General features: G+C 41.2%; 1 long non-coding RNA gene across 1 annotated transcript; it reads left to right on the top strand.

The window, feature by feature from the left end:
- The first annotated feature begins 1,579 nt into the window (after positions 1 to 1,579).
- LOC118974507 (uncharacterized) lies at positions 1,580 to 24,305 on the top strand. The gene is made up of 3 exons (XR_005063917.1): positions 1,580 to 1,774; positions 21,576 to 21,703; positions 24,192 to 24,305. It is a non-coding gene; the product is annotated as an uncharacterized LOC118974507 (long non-coding RNA).
- The last annotated feature ends 281 nt before the right edge of the window (positions 24,306 to 24,586 follow it).

The raw sequence follows: 24,586 nt of genomic DNA, 5'->3' as shown, positions 1-24,586 counted from the left end.
TGAGTTCTTCTTGCGCCATCTTTTGGGCTGTTCGTGCCTGTTCCATAGCAGGATTGGAGCCCTAAAGTGTTCACTAGCGCAGGGCAACTAAGTCGATGGGTTGTGACATTGTATGTGGGGGCGAGGTCAAAGAGGAACAATTGTGTCCTGCCTGCCGCCTGCCGTCGAGGCCCCCACCAGCACCACAGCTGCCACCGCCACCAGGCCCACCTATTTCGTTCCACTGCACTCGAGTGTGCCACCGCCATCAGCCCTCCACCAGCGGGTTCGCCCCCTGGGGCCTGCATGGTCCGTCTCACTGTGCGCGAATGTGCGCCCACGGTCAGTCTGCCCCACACCCCGACTGGTTCTGGGCTGCCTGCGCACCTAGGTCGGGGGATCTGTCCTGCCCGACCCTGCTCCGCTGCTGGCTCCGGCCCTCTTACCGTCCCCGTTGAATGGTTCGTAGTTATTGGACTTCCGTATAATTCTGTTTTCTGGTCTTTGGGTGTGTCTTTGTTCTCCAAACCTTTGTTGTATTCAAACTTGGCTGTGGGAGAAGGCACAGTGTTTCCACCTATGCCTCCATCTTGGTGGAAGTCCAGGAGAGGACTTTTCTAAATGGGTGTAAAGTGACAAAGGATGTACCAGAGAGGGATGGGGGCCTATTCGAGAGTTAAAAAAGCAAAATCTTAAAATCATTAGACCTAGAGTCCTCTTTGGCCCTACTGCCTGCTGTGCGTCCATAGGAAAGTTACTCAGAGTTTTGAGCCTGTTTCTTATTTCTAAAACGAAGGTAAACATCTCTCTCCAGAATTACTGGGAGACTTTGATGCCATTGCGCATAGTGAATATTTTCCTTCTTTCTCTGTAGCTTCAGGCATCTGGAGCTCTATTCCTAACCACAGTAACACTATCCCCTTTCTTAGCATTATAGATAATGAGTGAGGAATCTAGAACCCCCAAATGTGGGTTGAAATACTAGGTCTAACATTTGCTGTGATCTTGGGCAAGTCACTTGACCACTCTGCCGTTCCCTCATCTCTCAGTAAACACAGTAATAGTTCTTGCCTCTGGGGTGGTCCTAAGGATTAAACGAGTTAATAGGCGCTATGTACTTAGGATTCATACTGGCGCCCATACACACACACAGAACCTGTACTTCAAAAATGCTTGCTAATATTATTCCTAAGGACTTGTCCCCTGCCCACCTTCCACAAACCAAAAGATCATTTTAAGCTCCTCCACTTCCGCTCTGTAATGTACAAAAGTCCACTGTAAATTCCCACACATCCCCGCAGGTTTCCTAAGGCCCCAGCCCCATTCTTAAACGGCCAGGCTACCTGGTTCTCCCACCACAAGCAAACACCCTCAGCTGTTCCCAGTCTCTCCTAAGGACGCCCTGGCAGGACTCTGGAGACGCAGAACCTGCAGGAGTTAGCGGCCCAGGGGGCGTGGCAGAGTGAGACGGGTGGGCGGGGCAGGGTGGGTGGGGCGGAAGGGCTGCTCTGTGACGTTCGCCCCCGCCCCTCCGCTCCTCAGCTCCTCCCCCACGGTTCCCAGGCAGGGCAGTGAGCGTCAGTGTTGCCAGGCGAAGGCTAAGCTCTAACAAAGGCCGCTCTCGCTCCACCTCTTCTGTGGCTCCAAGCCAAGGCCGGTACCGACCTTGCCCAAGTTCTACTGCTTTCCCTCTGCCAAGGGTGCCAGGCACCGAACCTCTCACCGCACTTCCCGCCTGAGGCCAGGCACCAGGTGTCAGCTGGTGCCAGACAGCTTATTTGGGGGCGAACCTCAGGTAGCAACCCCGAAAGGGAAGTGGAGGGAGGGGACAGCGGCGAGCACGCCAGGGGCTGCATGGGTCTAAGGGAAGAGTCCTGCCCTAGGGCCCACCTGGATTCTGAACAAGAGCAGGGGATTATGGTCTCTAAGAGAATATGACCATGGGTGCTTTTGGTTCTCTGCCCATACTATATCTGTATTTTTGCACCAAGAACTACTATTTGTGATTTCTTACACAGAGAACAATGATTTGGAAACATAACAGAATCTGGAATCAGAGTCCCGGACCTCACTGACTGGCCAAACCTGTTCTTTTTCTTTTGTAACCTGGTTATAAGAATACCGAGGGTGGGGGGTAGGGGAGGAGACTGGGGTTGTCATGAGGACCAATGAGCATGGTTAGCACTTTATAAAGAGCTATCATTGATTCATTTTCCTAATATTTTTTGAGCGCTGACTATATATATTCCAGGCACCAAGCTATAGTGAGACTATAGTGAACAGTAACTGAGCATTTCTGCCCTGAAGTTTACCGTCCACTGGGAGAGGCAGGTGGTCCTAAGGATTAAAAGAATCACACATGTAGTTTAAACTTGGAGCTAAATGCTGGTGAGGCGAGTTGGGTAAGTGGTGCTCTGAGACGATACGATAAAACTAAGGGAGAGCTCAGGGAAAGCTGAGCTGAGATCCGAAACACCTGTGAAAAGGTGGCCAGTGCATTCCAAGCAACAGTAACCATGTGTCCAAAACCCACCACCTCCTATTCCAAACCCAAACAAGTCCATGCAGTTGCTTGGTCTTAGGTTCCAAGAGCTGTTCATAGACACTACCTCTGGGATTCTGGCATCTGGAGCCTTTCATTCAGGTAACTGGAGCCCCTCATTTGTATAACTGAAGCCCTGTTTAGCCCACACCAATAAAACCAAGTGAGAGGTTCCAGAAACGAATCTATATTCCATATGTGATGAGACCTAAATTCTTTACCACTCAGCTAAAAGAAGTGTTGAGTGCTACAGTTCTGATTGGGAGTGTTGGCCATGATTCTGATTGGGAGTGATGTGAGTTTAAAAAAAGAGGAAATTGGTTGAATTTAAGAGCTGGAGATGAGGGGCTAGGATGGGCGATTGAGGAGGGCCTACCATACTGAAAGCTTTAAGAATGGAAAAGAACTTTACAAAAACATCATTCTCATGAAATGTTAAGCTAAAATGGACTTTTCCCCACTTCTCTGATCTGAAATGAACAAGTGGTTCGTATTACTCAAAGGCATAAAAGTTGGGCTCTGGGCCTCTCCAACCCAAGGGGCCTATAATGCTAAGTCTCTGTGGCTCAGAAGGACACAGCCCTCCTGACAGTGTGTGGGAACAAGGGAGGAGGGTTTGACCTGCTCCTCCTTCAGTGCTCTCCATTTGTACTGTGGGGCCACCAACGGCCCAGTCCCCCAAACTGGACAAGTGGGGAGTCACCCTAAACTCTTCTCTCTCCTCTTCTTCCTCCCTCAGTGGCTACCAAGTCCTGTAGCTCCTGTCTCTCTTATCCCTCCCCATTGCAACCCCTTTTCAGGGCAACAGTGCTTGAGAGTTGTTACCAAAAGTGCTTCCATGTTCTCCTAACCAGAATCCCTGCCTGAGGCTTTGGTCCACTCCTTTTTCTGTCAATCAATGCCTATTTCAGAGTCCAACAGAGAAAGGAATCATATAACAAAGAAAGTTCAATAAAAAGTTTAACAAAGAAAGTTCAATAGAAAGAGTGTTTAACTATAATGAGATTGGAGTAATAGAAGGTTGCTTAGTAAGACATAAAGAGCACATATAGATACAAGCATACATAGATACAGGGACCAACCGCAACCACAACCCTAGAGACAGATCCCAAAGAGACAACCTTCTAAGAGCTTGATGTCACGGGTGTGACCATATCTCATTGGGTGGCAGAGAAATTGCTGAGGTGCCAAGGAGGCCAAAATCTCTCTGGAGTCCTGGAGAAGCCATTCATGAAAAGGGGACTGACTCACTGGCTTCACTCTGCTACAAAGCTTCCCAAGAGAGGTGCTAGGGAAGCTGGGAACTGCTGGAGACTGGACGGTACAGCAGTCAGGCACTGAAGAGATCACGTCCTGCAGATGCTGGAGAAACTGCACTGCAGGATCCTAGCACTGGAGAAATTGCATGTTCCCAGGCCTGATAAAAGGACCTGGGAACCCACAACGAACCCCTTCCTCTCCCAGTATCCTTCTCGCACCCTCTCCTGAGGAAGCTGAACATTATGCCCACTGACAAAACGAGAAATATTTTACAGGTCTAGTTCTGTTTTGCTGAGGAGGCACTGCAGGGTGAGTTTGGAGAAGAGGCAGTAAATGGATAACTGGAGGGAGCATCAGGGTAAAATCAAAATCTGATTTCATGACTATAGTTCTCAGATTCTCTGGTGGCTCCCTATTGCACTTAATAGAAAGTCCAAAAGCCTTACCTTGGCATACCAGGCCTTTTATATTCTGAACTTGGGCTGTGTTTTTAGCCTTAGGCCCAAATACTCCCCTTTTCTCCACGCTAGCCCTCCATAATTAATCATAGTTCCCTAAATTCGCCCTGTTCTCTGACACCTCCCCACCTTTGTCTAAGTCATCTTAGCCACAGAGAATTCCCTCCTTGCTCTCATCAGTAAACAGATGCTTATGCAGTACCTGCTCTGTACCTGACATTGCTCTGGGGGCTGAGAATATAGCAACCAAGAAACCAGCTTTCCTCAAGTCTCTGTTTAAATATCATAACTCTTTGGGAAGTATTTTCTGATCTCCTTTTACCTTTAGCTAAGTTAGATTCCTTACCTAGGAGATTACCTGGTCACCTATATCTAGTGCAGACTTGTGGATACTTACTATTAAACTCTGTTTTAATCACTGATTTTTTTTTCCTGTCAGTCTCTTCCAGTAGCCTGGGAGCTATCTGAGGGCAGGGTGTGGGACTCATGTATTTCTTTATCCCTGTATTCAGCAGTATTCCTGACACTTAAGTTTTGTTAAGTTAATTATTTGCCCAGGATCACATAATGGGTAAGAGATAGGCCCAAGACCAGAATCCTGGTCTCCTGTCTTATAGTCAAGAGCGCTTCTTAAGTACAGCTCAATCCACCCTATGGGACCTATTGGAAAAGACAAGTCAATGTTGAACATCATCAGGAAGGGTAACAGAAACAGGACAGAAGCATAGCCTTGATGTTGTATTGAAAACTAAGGTACGTTCACCCTTCAGAGCCCTTTTATGCATTAAGTCCTTGGATCATGGAAAAGCTGCAGTGAAGTCAGAAGTAGAGAGCCTGAGGAAGTGGGTGAAAATGATGTGGGGGTATTCTGACACTTTACTCTGAAAAATGGAGACTTGCATGCACTTACAAAAGAAAAGGCTAAGGTGCCTCCAAATTTGTACACCGGATTCCCAAATCAGGGGACGTGCGACACAGCTTTAGGAAGCACGGTTAACATGGCAGTCTGTACATGGTAGCCTTGGATTTGTGTACCATGATGTGAACCTAGGGGAAATCACTGAAATACAAGCATGGCTAATTTAAGATAAATCAAAAGAGGTTCACTTGTTAAATAATGAATGTAGAACTCGTAACTTCCAAGAGGTGGTGTTAGCATGATATACAAGCAATTTGGGGAAATTTACTAACAACAGAGCCAAAAGTTCTACTCAAAACAATGTGTGGGGAGACAAGGTCATATGGGACTACTTTCAGCAATTTCGTTGTCAGCATCCAAATCTGGGTTGACTTGGACATGGGCGGGCTCAAGATAGAAAAATTCCAGACTTATGTGAAATAAAGTTGGAGAAGCAAGATAGTATGAGTCAAACAAATCAAGGGGAGCTTGAAAGTCAGATAGGGCATCACTTTGATAAGAAAGAAAGAGGTGCAATTGCCTTATTCAGAGAGGGGCAGCATGGGACAGTGTGGAAAGAGCAATGAGGCAGACCTGAGTTCTTGATTAAACTCCAACAGAAACTGTGCCAAACCCTTCACTTATTTGTACATCAATTCTGTCATTTGTAAATTGAAGACACTGAACGATATTGTAAGTCAAATTAAGCCCCTTCTTTAAAAAAAAAAAGCAAAGATGTTCCTTTTTATTTTCCTGACAGATTTTTTTTTTAAAGTTCATCAGCACTGAAGTGGGGAATGGAAGAGAAGGATGAATCAAAAAGGGCTATGATACATCAGACTGATGCAACTGAAAGAGTAAAAGACGTTTGTTTTGGATGCTTTTGTGGGACAGGGGAACTATAGAGTAGGTAGGTGGTGGGTACAAGTGCGCATGGTTGAGAGTTTACAGCTGGAGATTTGGGAGTCACTGCCACAAAGCTCTGGTTAAATCCTAAAGCAAAACAAAACTAACTAAAGCATCTCTACCTCCAACTAGAAAAGAGTAGTTTGAAGCAGCTCCAGGCTCCCATTGCAACAACTAAAAAAAATCTAGAAAAGTAATTTTTAGGAACACTGTAAAGACATCAGAGACCTTTAGAAACAATGAGGACTAGATTAAAACTTCTAGTGTGGAGAGTCCTTCCAAGGTGCGCTGAGGATCACAAGCCATTTTCCTCCCTGGGGACATTCACCAACTTTGGATGTGGACTGAGGACTGTGTTTGACCCCTGCCGAAAGACTTACTATGGAGTAGTCAAACACCACTGGCAAGACAGGTCAGAACTTTAAGGCATCCAAACACTTCAGTTTTTACACAATGTCTGACATAGTTGAAAAGGACGAGGCATGCATAGAAGCAAGAAAGTGTGTCTAGAATCAAGAGGAAAAAAGACATTAGGGACGAGACCCACAGGTAGATCCAACCAGTGAAGTCATCAGACACTGACCCTAAACTACCTATATAGAACATATTCAAGAAAATCAACAGAAGAAATGCAAAAGCGGACAGGCAGAATTTCAACACAGAGATTATATTTTATTAAAATCCTCGATGCTCTAGAAGAAAAAAATGCAATATCTAAAATTAAGAATTCATTGAATAGCCCTGGCTGGTATTCCTCAGTTATTTGGAGTGTCATACCGTAACTGAAAGGTTGCAGGTTTGATTCCCAGTCAGGTCATATACCTAAGTTGTGAGTTCAGTCCCCAGCATGGGTTTGTATGGGAGGTAACTGATTGATGCTTCCCTCTCTCATTGGTGTTTCTCTTTCTCCCTTCCCGTCTCTCTAAAACCAGTGAGAAAAAAATGTCCTTGGGTGAGTATAAAAAAATAATTCATTGAACAGGTTTAACAGCAGCCTGGAAAGCAGAAAATATGGTTAGGGAACTTAAAGGGAGATCTACAGAAAATATCCAAACTGAACAACAGATGGAAAAAATGGACAAACAAAACAGACTATATATGGCCTAAAATAGATATAATCAATGTCCTAGGACATCAGGAGAGAGAGTGTAGAATTCTAGAATGTAAGAGTAGGGTCAGTATTTGTAGAAGCAATGCCTGAGAACTTTTTAAAGTTGATGAAATGCATCAACCCACACAGCCAAGATGCTCAGCAGAACCTAGAAACACTTGGGCATCATAATGAAACTAATGAAAATCAAAGATAAAGAGAAAAGCATAAAACCAGAGGAAAAAAGGTGCATTACCTCCAAAGGGACAACTAAAAGTCATTTGGCTTATTTTTAACCAACGCTGGAGACAAAAAGGCAGTAGGATTACAGACCTAAAGAACTGCCAGGAAAAAGTTCCTAACCTAGTTTTATAATCAGTGGGTATATCCTTTGAAAAGAAAGACAAAATTAATCCATTTTACACAAACAAAAAATTATAGACTTCTTTCCCCACAAACCTGCACTATTGAAAACAGAATTTTTCAACCTGAAAGAAAATAAGCCCAGAGAGTATTAAGGGTTTAACCTTGACCATTAGGAAAGGAGAACACATGGGCTTAAAGAAGTGAGAAAAATGAAAATTGACTATTTACAAATAACTCATATGTCCACAATAATGTATGTAGAAATAAATGGTAATTGTACAATGGGTGGGAGAAAAATATTAAATTGTTATAAGGTTATTGTTATTATTGATGAAGTAAAAGTATTAGGGTAGACTTAATAAATTAAGAATGTAAATTGTAATTGTTAGGGTAATCAGTAAAGAAATAATAAAACAATATATAACTAAAAAGGCTAATAGAAGAGAAAAGTTGGAATAGTAAAAAATATTTGACTGCTTTAAAGAGATAAGAAAAGAATAAAAACAGAAATTAAGAAAATAATCCTATTTACAACAGTAACAGAAAGCATAAACTATAAGGGAATAAATGTAACCAAAGATGTGAAGGACATGTACTTTTAAGAAACAAATGACAGAAAACAAAATTTGTTTAAAAAACCATACCAGTATTTATACTAAATGTAACTGGACTATATAATACAATTGACAGACACAATTTTCAGAGTGTAGTTTCTTAAAGTTGGTTCCAAAAGACACATAAACAAAAAGATACAAAGATAATGGTGAGAAAAGTTTGGAAAAATGTATACCTTGCAAAAATTAAGCAAACCAACTAGCAAATCAAGTTGACTTTAAAAGAAGTAAAACTAGGCATAAAGAGGGGCAATAACACAATGAAAGGGTTAATTCAATAGGAAGATTGAAAAAACTTAAATATGTATGCACCTAATAGCAGAGCGGAAAAATTTATCAAGCAACAATTGACAAAACTAAAAGAATAAATAAAACCAATCCATAAGAACCTATGCACCCCAATGTTCATAGCAGCACAATTTCCAATAGCCAAGTGCTGAAGCAACCTAAGTGCTCATCAGTAATGGATGGATCAAAAAGCTATGGTACATTTACACAATGGAATTCTATGCAGCAGAAAGAAAGGGGCTTCCACTGTTTGGGACAGCATGGGTGGAACTGGAGAGCATTATGCTCTGTGGAATATACCAGACAGTGAGAGACAAATACCATATGATCTCACCTTTAAGTGGAACCTAATCAACAAAACAAACAAGCAAGCAAAACATAACCAGAGACATTGAAATTAAGAACAAACTGACAGTAACCAGAGGGGAGCTGGGAGGGCATAATGAGGGGAAAGGTGGAAGGTATTTCAGGAACAACTATAAAGGTCACGTGGACAAAACCAGGAGAGGGTGGAAGCAAGGGAGGGAGGGAGGAATGGCTGGGGTGGGGAGTAAATGCAGACAACTGTACTTGAACAACAACAAAACAATTTTAAAAAAGAAATTAGTATTACAGAGAAAGCTTTGAAAGATAATGTCATCCTTGATTCTCTTACTAAAGTGACTCTGCATAGTTCATGGCTCTGCTTTGTAGTTCAGTTACTATAAAATAACCTAGTTCCACTAGATTCCATATGTTTTTAAGTATATTTTATTGATTATGCTATTACAGTTTTCCCAATTTTTAATCCTTTGTCTCCCCTCTGCCCTGCACCCCCCCAACCCTGCAGCATTCCTACCCTCTTAGTTCATGTCCATGTGTTGTACATATAAGTTGAGTTCTCAGTTTCCTATACCATTTTTTATCTCTCCCCATCTATTTTATGCCTACTAATTATGCTGCTTCTTCCCTGTACCTTTTCTTCCCTGTTCCTCCCCTCCCCCTCCCCACTGAAAATACTCCATATGATGTCCATTTCCCTGTTTCTGTTCCTGTTCTAGTTGTTTGCTTAGTTTTTGTTTTCATTGTTTTTCTTATTTTAGGTTCACTTGTTGATAGTTGTTTGTTGTCATCTTACTGTCCATAGTTTTTGATCATCTTCAATTTCTTAGATAAGTCCCCTTAACATTTCATGTAATACGGTCTTGGTGATGATGAACTCCTTAAACTTGACCTTCTCTGGGAAGCACTTTGTCTGTCCTTCCATTCTAAATGATAACTTCTCTGGATAGAGTAATCTTGGATGTAGGTCCTTCTTTTTCCTGACTTTAAATACTTCTTTCCAGCCCCTTCTTGCCTGCAAGATTTCTTTTGAGAAATCAGCTGATAGCCTTACGAGAACTCCTTTGTAGGAAATTCTCTCCTTTCTTCTTACTGCTTTTAAGATTCTTTCCTTCTCTTTAATCTTGGGAGTTTAAATTAATCTTGGGTAATTTAATTATGATTTGCCTTGGTATGTTCCTCTTTGGGTTCAAGTTCTTTGGGACTCTCTGGGTTTCCTGGACTTCTTGGAAGTCTATTTCCTTTACCAGATTCGGGAAGTTTTCCTTTATTATTTGTTCAAATAAGTTTTTGATTTCTTGCTGTTGTTCTTCTCCTTCTGGCACCCCTATAATTTGGATATGGGAACACTGGAAGTTGTCAAAGAGGTTTGTAAGCCCTTCTCACTTTTTTGAATTGTTTCTTCATTCTGTTCTGGTTAATTGTTTATTTCTTTCTTGTTCCATATTGTTGATTTGAGTCCTGGTTTCCTTCCTGTCACTGCTGGTTCCCTTCATATTTTGCTTTATTTCACTTTGGGTGTCTTTCATTTGTTCATTCACCTTGTGATCAGTCAGTTCTGTAAGCATTTGATTACCAGGGCTTTAAATTCTCCATCAGATAGGTTGGCTATATTCATATCACTTAGCTCTTTTTCTGGAGTTTTGCTCCGTTCTTTCATTTGGGCCCTATTTCTTTGTCTGTGCACATTTGTCTGGTTGATCTGGTTGACAGTTTCTTTAATTCTTTAGTTTTCAGAGTTCCATGCAGTTTAATATTCTGGCATTTCTGGTTGTTTGTTGATTTTAGATTGGTTGTTGTCTTCCTTTTGGTCGTGAGAAGAAGTGAAGGGTTTCTACCTGTGCATCCATCATGGCCAGAACTCAGATTCCATATGTTTGATTGTATAATGAATATTATATTTACAAAATTCAAGAGCATTCATTAACATATTTTTGTAAATGCTAAAAGAAAAACAACTACCCCAGAGATGTTTTTAACATACCTATCTCGGTAACCGATGGAGTTATCAGATGAAAAAAGTAAAGTACATAGAAGATTTGAACTACGTAACTAAACCTCTGATGTATAGAACACGGCACCCAACAGCTCCAGAGGAAATATTGTTTTAGGTATACACAGAACATTTACCAAAATTTATAAAAACTATTTGAGAGAGAAATATATGGATTATAAACAAACAGCCAGGGGCTGACCTTTAGGAAATTCTTTGACAAAGTGATGGTAGAGACAAAAATGAACAAAAGGGAAAGGAAAAAGGAACAGCGGACACTTAGGACAAGCAAGACTGTATAACAGACTGTATAAGCGTCGTCCAAAGGTACACGATGCTTCATGAGAGAGTGATCAACTTCTCAAATGCAAAACAGATCCCAGGAAGTGTTATGGGGAAAATCACTGGATTTATAGCCCTTGAGGCTTCAATGACATCTGAATTTGTGAAAGCAGTTCCAGGACAATCATCAGAATGGAAGCTTTATCAGGGCTTAAAGAAGGAGGAATCATGTGGAAAAAGTCAGTCCTTAGAGCACTTGGGAGGTTTGAAAGAGAGAATTAGACCAAAGGAAGGGTAGCAAGGGTAAAGAAAAATAAATAAGAGATGGCCAGACTGTGCCTGTTTGTTGGAAGAGAAGGTGCCAGGGAGGCAGCAACAAGGAAATTTTCTGGGGCATGTAGAGGGGTACCAGTCAAAGTCTGTAGCTCAGGTCTTGGACAAGGCAAAACCTAAACGCTCAAGAGGTAGAGGAAAGAATATAAGATCAGAGAGATAAACTGAAGTAGGCAGAGAATGGCAGTGTGATTCACTTCTACACCCTTGATCTCAGGTAGGAAATGACTGCAGCTACTGAGAGTGAGGACAATAGTCCGGGGCGGTGCAGGCTGGAAGGGAAAGGCATTCAGTGGAGATTAAATAAGAAACAACTGTTTTGTTGGGGAATGGCAACAATCACTGTGGAAGCAGGAGGAGCTAGAGAGTAGCAGCGATGCAAGGTTGGCATGTGCAGCACTGGGTGGTGTTGTAAAGATTGCCACTATGTTATCGTCTCATAAATAAAGGTAGAGCGAGGCCTAAGGAACAACCTGTATCCAGAATGGTTGTCGATGAAATGAAGCCTGACTTGATACAAGCCTATTTTCTGGTTCTTCAGCTTTCTCAGGTTATCTGGATCTTAGAATCACATGGCCATCTTAAACTTTGTTCCTGCTTTGTTTGTTTATAGGTGTCAGATTCTTAAAGGCCCTGCTCCCTCTACCAACCCCAGCAAACAATTTCAATTCTCTCCAGGGGATCCCAGCTTCTGGTTACAAACCAATAGAAAGTTACATCGCTTTATCATGCTGTTTCAGTAAGAGAGTTAGTGAGCGGTTAGCTAGGTGTTCTCATTTCCTTGGCTTCTATTTTCTTTACAATATACCAAGTGTCTTTGGTCTGTGTGATACTATATGAACTCTGCAATCAAAATTTCTCTGTCATCAGAAGAAGTTCATCTGCTGTGATAATTTGTGTCGAACTTTCTTCCTGGCTTCTAATCAATACCACAGTTGAGTCATTTAAAATAGAAGTTAGTTGTTGCCTTAACAATTAGTTTGTCACAGTTCACCTTCTAATGAACATTTTTTAATGATATAAATCTCAGATTTCACCAGAAGTTGATTTCAGTAACCACCAGCATTTCTTTTATAACACGTAATGTTAAAAGACTGACCTGGCTGGTGTAGCTCAGTGGATTGAGCACGGACCTATGAACCACAGGATCGCAGTTCGATTCCCAGTCAGGGCACATGCCTGGGCTGCAGGCCAGTTCCCTGCAGGGGACTCATGAGAGGCAACCATACATTGATATTTCTCTCCTTCTCTTCTTCCCTTCCCCTCTGAAGATAAATAAATAAAATATTTAAAAAATATTTTTAAAAAAGACTGAAACAGAACTTAGACGTTTTTCAACAGAAGTACTTGTCACTGCACTGTACCAGCAGGCTTCCCCAGCCTTGCTCATACCACGGCCCATAGAGAGAATATTTGTGATGCACACCAGGGTGAACTACAGGGTGTTGCTGGTGCATAGGGTACTTATGAAAAGTGCAGGATATATATTTACATAATTACAATAAAAAGGAAAATACAGAATGAGAGTGAAGATATTAGTGCTTGATTTATTTAAACATGTAATATTCTAAATGAAATATTTACTATTTTTAATGGAGGAATCAAGCTTGCTTTCTTATCATGCATTTGCTGTATCCTGCTTTGTGTTGAGATGACTACGTGTAGTTCCTGATCAAAACTTTTTAGTGCTGTTCTCTTCAGCTTTGTAGTCACCATCGGTGAGAAAGGTGGCCCCACAGATGGGTCTTTGCGAGTGGTACAAGGCTATTTATTGGTTTTTCCCCAATTGACAGAAACTCCTTTCTCACTATTAACTAGAATCCGGGTAATTTATCTCTTCTTTCATTGAAATTCTTATGATAACATGAATGGATTTCTCATGTACTTGAATTTTTGCATGTCATGTATTTCCAAATAATGTGACGCTTAGCAGATGTTTGCTATTAGCCTTCTTTAGGACCAAAGTTAGACTATCAGTCAAACCCCCCCACTGAATTAATTCTAACCTCACCTTTCCTTGGAATTCATGAGCATTGCTTGTATACTTCGTTATATTTTCACACATTCCTCACAATTTTGATTAAATTCATTCCAGTCCTCAAAAAGTGTTAAGCCAATTTTGTAAAGACAATAAATTCTCCTCTCCAACTCTTCAATAAGAATCATTTTTTAAAAATTCCTCCTTTAGGTCCTAACCTCCAGAAAACCCTTTTCCATTGCTGGTACCTTGGTAGGAAACATCTCACCCTTTCTTTGCATTAAGCCACAACAATGCAGTGACTGAGCCATAGCTGCTTGGATTTTATTAGTAACGTCCTTTAATGTGGAATTTGCATCTACAGGCAAATGCATAGCTGAGAGCTCTACGTGAACAGAACAATGTCTTAGTTGCATCTTAGGTGTTCAGGCCATGGAGAACAGAGAGGAAGTGAATCCTCCTCACCTTCTGGTCATCACAGCTTTCCCACCGGCATGGAAACCACTGTGCTTGGATAACCCAGAAAATCTGATTTGTTTTAAAGTATGTAAAGTGCCCAAATACTTTATCCTGAGTCGTTTATTTTGGTAATTTTAGGCAAAGCATATTCTTCCAAGCATTCCTCTTAGAGGATTCCGACTAGATAAGCTGTTAGCCCATCTCCGTCCCTTCCATCTGCAGATTCCTTGCTATGCGAGGAAGCGCTCTGATGGATCAGTCTCCCAGAGAACGTCATCCGGGCATTTTCCTAGTGTTGCTCCAGAGCAGCGCTTCTCTTACTTCCTTTACTTAGTTTAGCTCCTAATGTCATTTCCCAGGCAGGTTAGTAAATGAGTGATTTTATCACTGTAGGGACATTGTGGCTTTACCTCTTAAGTATGTGACCTTTACCTCTTAAGTATGTGACCAGTCTGATGTCAACTACTGTTGTGTTTGTCAGTATGGTTGCACACAGTTTCACAAACACTGGTTTTCCATGTGTGGTTCTGGGGCCCTCTAAGGATCCTTGAGACTTTGGTGGGTTAGGAGTCACAAGGTTCAAACTATTCTGGTAGTTTTGCAAAGACATGATATATCTTTCTCTTTTTCTTAAGACTGTGCAGTGGAGTTTTCTAGAAGCCACAGGATGTGTGATAGCACAACAGATTGAATGCAAAGCAGATATGAGAATCTAGCTCTTCTCTATTAACCCAGATACTAGAAGATTTGCAAAAATGTGAAACAATGTCTCAGTTCTCACTAAGGGCTTTTTTGTTTCTGAAAACAAGTATTTTTCAAAAAGTTACATTACTTATGTTAACAAATAAAAATATTTGTATTTTAAGTAAATACATATTTTTAAATTTAAAAAATGATAAATATTGATAGATATAACACACATTAATGAAAGTTCTTAGGGTCCTCAGTAACTTTTTTTAAAACTATTTATTTATTTATTTATAGAGAGGGGGGAAGAGGGGAGAACGAGTGTGAGAAACATCCATGTGAGAAGCATCAATTGGTTACCTCTCGTCCTCCTCTCCAGTCCAGGCTGGGACCGAACCCAGAACCCAGGCATGTGCTTTGACAAGGAATAGATCTGGTGACCTCTTCCTCTGTGGGATAAAGCCCAACCAGTTGAGCCAGACTGGTCAGGGCCTAAATAGCTTTGAAAAGCGTAGAGGGGTGCTGAGGCCCCAAACTTTAAGAATTACTGCCTTAAGACATTCTCTGTACAATATAGACATTTTCTGTTAAGGCTCTGGCATAATTTACCTGGCACCATCATTTTTTTCATTTGATAACTTTTCAATGATAATGAGTTATTTAGGCAGAAAAAGGAAAAAATGATCAAGGCAAACACATCCAAATTCAAAATAAACTTCACTATATTGCCTAATAAGTGACTTAATTTTATATATATTTATTAGCTTTATATATTTTTAACTTTATATTTTTAAGTGCATATGTTTTATGAATCTCTAAAAAGTATTCAACTATAATAATATAGTTAAAATGATTAATATTTAGATTTAAATTATACTTTATGGTAGAAAGACACATAACATGTAAAGTACTTAAGGAGACATAGGTGTTTCTGACTATAATAAATCAATATTCAAAGGAAATAAGGTCTATCTTCTTAAGCTATTATAAGTCATAAAGTTTTTGAAAAAGTAAGTATTTGATAAGGGGGAATTTCAGAAGTATTATCATTTAATTTAATAACTGAAGTGCTAGCTTTTCACAAAATATAAATATTCTTTATACTCAAGTACAGTTAAAATATTTTGAAAAGTGGTTTTCATAAGATGTTTTAAAGACTTTATCTATTCATTTTTAGATAGAGGAAGAGAAGGAGAGAAATATCAAGGTGTGGTTGCCTCTCACATGCCCCCTGCTGGAGATCTTGCCCACAACCTAGGCTGTGCCTGACTGAGAATTGAACTGGTGACCCTTTGGTTCTCAGCCTCCACTCAATCCAATGAGCTACACCAGCCAGGGTGTTTTTCATAAGATTTTAAAGGTTGAAGTTTTCTTTACTGAACCAATTAAAGTATTTTCTATTATTATTTGTTTTTAGAAACAAACATTGTTTATTTCTATAAACAAATAATGTCATTATAAAATTAATGAAGAATCAGATTTTGGATATTTTGCATCAAAGGCCAAAATATATCAATATACATACATGTAAAATGTCACAATTTAAAAAAAATACTCACCCAAGGATATGTTTATTGATTTTAGAGGGGGGGGGGAGAGAGAGAGAGAGAGAGAGGGAGAGAAACATCAGTGTGAGAGAGAAGCATCCATCAGTTGCTTCTTGGACTCACCAGAATCAGGGCTGAACCCACAAGCTAAGCATGTGTCCTGACTGGGAATCAAACACACAACCCTTCGGTTTATGAGATGGTGCTCCAACCAACTGAGCCACACTGCCCAGGGCTCAAATCATAATTTTAAAAATGAAAAAAATCAATTATATTTTGATGAAAGTACATATACCTTCTTTATTGGGAGAAAATTATGTGAAAAATAAGATCAAATTAAAGAACTAAATATTTGAAACACCCATTCATGCCCTGGCTGGTGTGGCTCAGTGGGTTGAGTGTCGGCCTACAAACCGAGAAAGGTCGCTGGTTCAATTTCCTGTCCAGGGCACATGCCTGGGTGTGGGCCAGGTCTCCAGTGGGGGCCTGTAAGAGGCAGCCAGTGAATGTTTCTCTCACACATCGATATTTCTTTCCCTCTCTTTTTCTCTCCTTTCCATCTCTCTAAAAATAAAATCTTTTTTAAAAAGCAACACATATTCACAAAAGATGATAACTGATAATGCATTGCAATTAAAGCAATAATCAGAATTACGGTTTAACATGATGGTTAAAGGGGAAAATCCTCTATAAGCATCTTTAATGGCGGATGCTTTGCATAAAACCTTAAGAACACAAACAATAATTACTGAAATCTGGGAGTTTACTGACTTGTCCAAACAGTATCCAAGTAGACTTTCAACTATTTTAAATTTGTGAATGGGCGTAGAATGATTGTAAATTTTGTATCACTATAAAAATGTTTACAACCACCAATCTCTGGGGCACACCTCTAACATATTCTGCCATGACCACTTGTAAGAAGCTCAGCTTTAGAAATCTGTACAAAGTAGAATGTATCACAAATAATGTTTGATCATACGCAAGTAAGTCTTCTAGGAGGACCTTTGGCACACTATGGACTCAAGACAAACCTTGAGGGTGTGTAGGGTTTGAATAGATGAAAAGGAAGAGGAAACCAGAATTAGCAACATCCTGAGGAAAAGAGAAAAACATGATGGCTAACAAAGGAAGAGAAAGTGCTGAGGTTTGAATGGATAATTTGTTGGAAAGAAGCCACAGTAAACTTTGTGTTGCAAATTTGTGTTAAGTGCTAGCAGAAAATTTATGTTGAAAATCATATGTATAGACTCATGCAAAACCTCGAAAATCAGGATATAATTGCCTTAAGAGAGGGCTCTCTAACCTGTTAACGAAGGCATAGGAGATCTATCTAGACACAGTGACCAGAATAGGCCAGAGAATGACTGGAGGCAAGGATTCCAGCTAAGAGGCTGCACAATAGGTGGCAAGGAGCTGAATCAAAGTCAAAGGACTGGAACTAGAGAAGGGAGGATATTTCAAAGGAAGTATCAATGGGGTTTAGTGGCAGATTCAACAGATTGAAGAGAATGCATGGTCCTAGGGCTTTAATGCCAAGTAACTGAGAAAATGGTGACAGTGTGTTCAGAAACAAATCTGGGACTCAGCTGGGAGAGGGAGAATGAGTTTTTGTGGAGATGTGTCCTTGAGGTAGGAGGAAGTGTGCAATGGGAGCGTAAGTGAGAGGTCAGCACAGTTTTGTGGTAGGGGAAGCCGTGAGAGGGTATGAGCTCTGCAAGAAGGGCAGTGGAAAGATGTAAGCTCAGAATGCTGAAGACTCAACTTTGGGAAGATTGTGAACTCTGGTTTAGCAAGAGGAAGGAGGAAGAAAAGTCACTGTGACAGAGGAGATGAGGAAAACAGAAAAGCAAGAATGGTGTGTACCATCAAGTCAAGAGAAAGCCTCAAGAGGGACAGGACAGTCATGTTGAACAGGCTACTAACTACCTCCGGCTGTGTGTTCAGATCCTACCTCTGCCTCTTATTAGTTACATGTCATTTCAAAAGTTTTTCTCTCTTAGTTTATCATTTGTAGAATGCTGATACTATAATCTACCTCATAAGGATATTTTGAGTGAGAATATGTATACAAAATACTTAACAGTGTATCTGGCACATGTCAGAAGTTAACAGATGTAATTGGTGACTTTTAATGAAACAATAGAATGATGAGAGCAGAAAAAATTGTGAGAGATTAAAGAAGAACTGAAGATTGAGAAAGGACAATAAACAGGTATGGAGAATTTGCATGGGTAGGGATTCCTTGGCCAAAAAATGATGAGAGGCCACAGAACAGTTGCTAGAGAGGTAATTGGGTGAAGTGTAGGTTTTATTTGTCTAGCCTGTGGTGAGCAAGGGTAATCATGATCAGTGTTGTCGTGGAAGCCTATTTCATTAGGGTTGGGCCTTTTTTCATCTACATGAGGCCACCTGAGCCTTCAGAATAGCAATCAAAGAGCTGCAGGACGCAAAGACCTTGTCCATATATATGAGAACAGTTAAAGGGTGCAGCCCTTGTGAAAAACGGTAGGACAGGTCTTCAAAAACTTACAGTTAGAATTACCATCTGATCCCACTTCTGAGTGTACTACCCAAAAGAATTAAAAGCAAGAACCCAAAGAGATGTTTGTATACCCATGTTCACAGCAGCAATATTCACAATAGCAAGAAGATTGAAATAACCCAGATGTTCAACAACAGATGAATGTATAAACAAAATGTGGTGCATACAGACAATGCGATATTATTCAGCTCTAAAAGGAAAGCAAATCCTGACACATGCTACAGCATGGACGAACCCTGAGCACGTTATGCTAAGTGAGATAATCCATATAGAAAAGAACAAGCATTTTACAATTCCACTTACATGAGGTACCTAGGGGAGTCAAGTTCATAAAGACAGAAAACAGAATGGTGGTTGCCAGGGTTTCAGAGGAGGGGAAATAGAGAATTATTGTTTAATGGATACGGAGTTTTCAGTTTGTGAAAGTGAAAAAAGTTCTGGAGACGGAAGGTAGTGACGGTTGTACAACAATGTGAATGTGCTCAATGTCCACGGACACTTAAGACACATAACATAAAGCTAAAAACTGTGTGTTATGTATATTTTACCAGATTTTTAAAAATACATTTGCAGACAATGTGAACAAAATAAAGCAATGCTCTTTGCTAAGTAAAATATGTTGAAAACTTACCAGAGACAATCAACTTGTATTAGTAACTTTAAAATTATGAAATATTTTATACACACAAAACAAAATGCACAATGTAAGTATAGGCATAAAAGTAATGAGACAACATGTGGGCAGCCACCATTGAGCTAAAACACAGCGCATCACCTATAGTGTTGGGACCCCTGTTGCATCTCCTGACCACACCCTCTCCTTCCCTGACACAGGTAAGAGCTTTCGGATTTGGGTTTTATCATTGGTGCTCTTCATTATAACCCTGGGAAAATGCGTGTAACCCTGAACTGTGTATTGCCTTTCCAGCCAGCGTCACGAGATTCACACATGGTGGTGTCTACAGCTGTCCTCTCCACAAATTGAGGCTTTCATCATTATGTAGTGACTCTTTTAATTCCTAATGATGCCTCCTGCCTTCAAGTCTCTTTTGTCTAGTATTAACACGTCTATATTAACTTTATTTTGGTTATCATTTGCCTATTTAATCATATGTGCTTTTACCTACAGTCCTCCCACATCGTTACATCATTTCAGATGTGCCTATAGCTGAATTTTTCAAAAATACACTGGTAATTTCTGTATCACTGTTTCTTTTCCTTCCTTCCTTCTTTCCTTCCTTCCTTCCTTCCTTCCTTCCTTCCTTCCTTCCTTCCTTCCTTCCTTCCTGATATAAATGGAATCTTTTCTACTATGTTATTTATACACTTTTCCTATGTTTCCCTCTCCTTTCTTACTTCTTTTTGATTAACAAGTTGTTTTGTTTTGCTATGGTTGTTCCTAATTCCTTATGTCTCCTTTGCCAGTTTGGTGGTGATATTACTTTCATAGTATTATCCTTGAAATTTTACTGTGCATACTTGATTTTTCACAAAGTCTAAAATTAATATCTTTATGCTCCTCTTCCTCCAAATAAAAGAACATAAAGTAAAATATAATGGAGTACTAATAAACTGAGGCCTCTCTAACTTTTTGTCTTGGGATTTTCCAACCAGGCTGGTAGGTGCTATAATCTTTTTTTAGATTTTGTTTATTTATTTTTAAAGAGAGGGGAAGGGAGAAAGAAAGCGAGGGAAAGAAACATCAATGTGTGGTTCCTTCTTGTGCACCCCCTACTGGGGACCTGGCCTGCAACCCAGGCAAGTGTCCTGACTGGGAATCAAACCAGTGACTCTTTGATTTGCAGGACCGTGCTCAATCCACTGAGCTGCACAAGACAGGGTTGGTGGGTGTTATAAATTTAGAGCATAGATTTAGTTTGTGGTTACAGATTTGTAGGAAACTATCTTGCCCCCCAAAAGAAGTAACAATGGAATCGGATTTCTCTAACTTCCCCCTGCCAATAGGCAGATATTCTCAGTCCGACCCTTTCACCCTAAGGGCGTGTGGACTCTGGAGGGTCTCAAATTGGAAGGGGACAGTGGTATGAGAGTCCTTCAGTTCAGCTGTTTCCATTTTGGGGGCCCCAGATCCAGTCTGTTCCCAACTTGTCTGGCCATTTGTCTGAAAGTTCCAAGTTCCTGGCATCAACACTGGCCCCTAATTTTGTCATTTGCTTATCATTCTGTTTCTACTTTACTCACTTTACTTGAGCAATTGCTGATTTCCCTCATTTTCTTGCAACTTAACAAGGCAAATTGAAAGGTATTGTTTGCTGGGATTTGTCTACACCTGGGTGGTTTTTGAGGGAGGGCTTTTCAGAATACCTAGACTCTTTCTGCACTAAATACAGTCAAAATCTTTTAATTTGTTGTTTGTGCATAGAGTATGTATGGATTTTCATATTTTGTTCCAACATATCCTGGAACTTTCTGAGTGAAATGTATGAGTTTTCTCTTTTACAACTGGAATAGATAAGTTCCTATAGATGTAAAGAGAGATGTTCATCAAATGACTACTTAATGCTCATTTTTATTTGTAAGCAACTTAATGCCAAATAATAGAGGATTCACAGAACAGATTTTGCCCCAGTCTTAATTGGCTGATAAGAGTTGCACAGCGTGGAAGATGTTGGCGATATGCTGTGGAGTTCATGAGCTGTCTTGTATGACCCCACTTTGATGCACACAAACAGTTTACACTGACAATATTCTGGAAGGAGATGCCCAGTATTTAGGTTGATATCACTAGAAGATTTTTTTGCTTATTTCTTATTGATCTCTATTTTTTCAGTGAAAGAATGTTTTGTATGTTCTTTAATGTCAAAGGAGAGAATTATTTACAACAAAAAGCAAGAAGTAGTAAAACCACATTCTAACTTCAGAGCTGTGGACCAATAGAATGCATTTGTCTGGTAGGGTCATGAACTCCCCACTACTGAAGTGTCAAAGAGGCTGGGGACCCTCCTGTCCAGGATTCCTGTCACCTGATGATTCAGAGTTTCCCATTTTATTCTTTTCTTTGCCAATAGGCCAACCAATCAATGCCTCAGATGGATAAGCAAATATGCATTCCCCCGGAGCTGCCGGAATTGCTGAAGCAATTTACCAAAGCCGCCCTTCGGACCCAGCCACAGGACCTCATCCAGTGGGCTGCCGAGTACGTGCTCCTTCCTCACCTCCAGCCCTGGTTTCCACTGGGGGTGGAGATAGGGGCTGGAGTGGAAGGGTGGGGGGGTCTTGGAAGACTGTGAGGAGGTTGTCACCACTGCACCCTGGGAGTTGGGATGGATTAGCACAATCTTTGATGTTCAACTTTCTCATTTCTTTGATGCTTTAAACTCTACACATAAATTCATCAAACCGAGTGGAGATGAGATGCCCTTGAGCAAACCAGACCGAGCAATAGGATGCCAGGACAATAGGCAAACTGTCCCAGGGCAATCATTAAGTCGGATTATCACCTCACATCAGGACACCCACACTCCAACCATCCCTGCACCCCAGCTCACTGTCCCAGGGGAAAGAAAAGTTCAGAATCGTGGAACTTGGCAGGGCTTTGCCCCATGTACAGCCTGGCCTCGGTCTCTGGCATCACCACTAGATGACAGCAGTGCACCCAGGGGAGGGTTGTGGTGGGCTCACAGGCTCACAGGGTGAATTAATTGTGGGACTAGTCCAAGCTGGTTCACTCCTTTCATGAGACTCCTTCCTCCATTGTTGTTGAAACTTGATCTTGATCTCCAACCAGTGACCTTTTGTATTTTATCATTAGGGAAATTTTAATTCTCATTCATGTTTCTTTGAACTGACTTGTCCACACAGTGCATATTGCATTCTGGAGAAATGAGGCACAACAGAGTCAGAAGGACTCTGGAGTCCATAAGGACTGCCGAACACCTGGCCTGGCTGCAAACAGTGCACCTCAAATGCAGGTGCCCTCTGTCAGGAGGGCCCCCAGAACCTGCTCAGTGGAAGGAGCTTACACAGTGGCTGCTGGCCAGACTGAAACAGCTTTGTACAGAAAGTCTCTCGGCATTGAAATCGCTTTTTAGACAAAGTGCCTCCTGGCAACTGGGGGACTGGGACTTGGGACAGGAGTTGGGAGCTTACCAGACCTCCCAGATAATTTTCAGTCTGTTTTCACTGTTTGACGGCCTCTGTAGTAGCATTCAAGTAGGAAAGTAGAGTAAGAGAGGCTGTTGATCAGAGCTGGTGGGTTGGGGGAAGGGAGAAGGTGAGGTTGAGTAGGTGGATTGAGTGGTGGTGGGAAAGAGGTGTGGACACCTGGGGAACACACACAATGCAGACTGAGAGGAGGCTTCCAGAGGCTCTGGGACAATGTGCTCATGTTCCTGGGTTGGGCCACAATGAGGCTTCTTATAAATGGAATGAAAATAAGCCAGTGATTGCTCATAAAAAGAGATGGAAATGGGGTTGCTTTGCTGTAATGATGCCTGTTTAGTTCTGCATTCTGAATTTTATGCATTATCTCTAAGCTTGAACTTCAGTGTCAGAAGACTGATTTCTTTTGGCTTCTCAGGCACACTGTTTTATATGATACAATAGTTTAAAACCTCATTTTGTTGTTCTTGTGCTGCTATTTTACACCACGAAAAATGGCATTTCTTGAACGTAAGAAATGACATTTATGTAAGAAAACACTCCATTCTTATAGCTTGCTTGCTCCCATGTTATATCATGTGCTATAAATTTTTTAGCTATCCATGAAGAGTCAGTTTGCAGGTCAACAGCAGTGAAAAAGAAGATCATGACCAACAGCACTCTCCATCTATTCATACACAGAAAAGCTGTTAGCAGATGGTTTCATGTGACTAAGAGACCTGCAGCAGTTTAGAGCATAGAACTCCACAAAGAATTTCCAAGACAAACTATATGAGGTCTGTCTGGGAAAAGTCCAGCGATTGTTAATAGAATGAGAACTGTTTACATGAAATCAATGTAACCTGACAGCCAAGGAAAGTGGACTAGAATGAGCATGTGTGAACAATGACGCCTGCACTTTACTAGTAAGAGGGGGAAGGGGGCGGTGATCGACCTTGTTGGCTGAGCATGTGTATTGTGTGGCTGTCACATTCAAAATGAGTGAGTAGAGCAATGAGTCTGCATCAGACTTTGCATTAAGTCTGAACATTACTCTGCGGAAGCTGTTTGGATGATTGAGAGGCCATAGATATGGGCAACTGGTGACTGGCGGCTTCATCATGACCATGTGCCTGCTCATGCATCATGCTTCATGCAGAGTTTTTGGTGAAACATCAAACCAGCCAGGTGACTCAGCCCCACTACAGCCCAGATTTGGCACCTTGCGACTTCTGGATTTTCCCAAGACTAGAATCGCCTTTGAAAGGGAAGAGATTTCAGACTGTTGATAAGACTCAGGAAAACATGATGGGGCAGCTGATGGTGTTTGGGAGAACTGTGTGAGATCCCAAGGTGCCTACTTTGAAGGGGACTGAGATGTCATTGTCCTGTGTACAATGTTTCTTGTATCTTCTTCAATAAATATCTCTGTTTTTCATATTACATGGCTGGATACCTTCTGGACAGACCTTGTATACTTAGTTCCTTACAAGCAAAAATTTCTTTGCCTATGTGCTGTGTTTGCAGAAACTATTTTGTTATAGGTATTTTGGAGCTCTGACCCGCGGAGACGTTCCTCCAGTGAGAGATGGGTCTCAGCCAGTTGCCTCATCTAACTTTGCAGAGCTTACACCTGAGCTGTTGAAGATCCTGCATTCTAGGGTAAGGGTCATACTGCAGCACTGAGCAGATGCGGGGGTACGACATCGAGGTCGGCAGGGACAAACAAAAGCCCACCACCCCCCTGAAAAGCCAGCTGGCCACTAAGGATCATCCTAAAGTTCACTAAACAATGCACTGCCAGTAACTCTTCCCTGAGGGAAATAGGAATGACACCGAAATGGGCAGTAAGCTGGGCTGTCAGTGAGGTCACCCCAGATTTCCTTGTGGTGAGCAGAATGTCCAGGGGCTCCAGGAAATGCTACTAACCCCTCCTGTC

Source organism: Sturnira hondurensis, unplaced genomic scaffold, assembly GCF_014824575.4.
Source record: "Sturnira hondurensis isolate 20B ecotype Veracruz unplaced genomic scaffold, ASM1482457v3 Scaffold0001390, whole genome shotgun sequence".
Taxonomy (NCBI): Eukaryota; Metazoa; Chordata; class Mammalia; order Chiroptera; family Phyllostomidae; genus Sturnira; species Sturnira hondurensis.
This window is presented reverse-complemented; position numbering and strand designations above follow the sequence as displayed.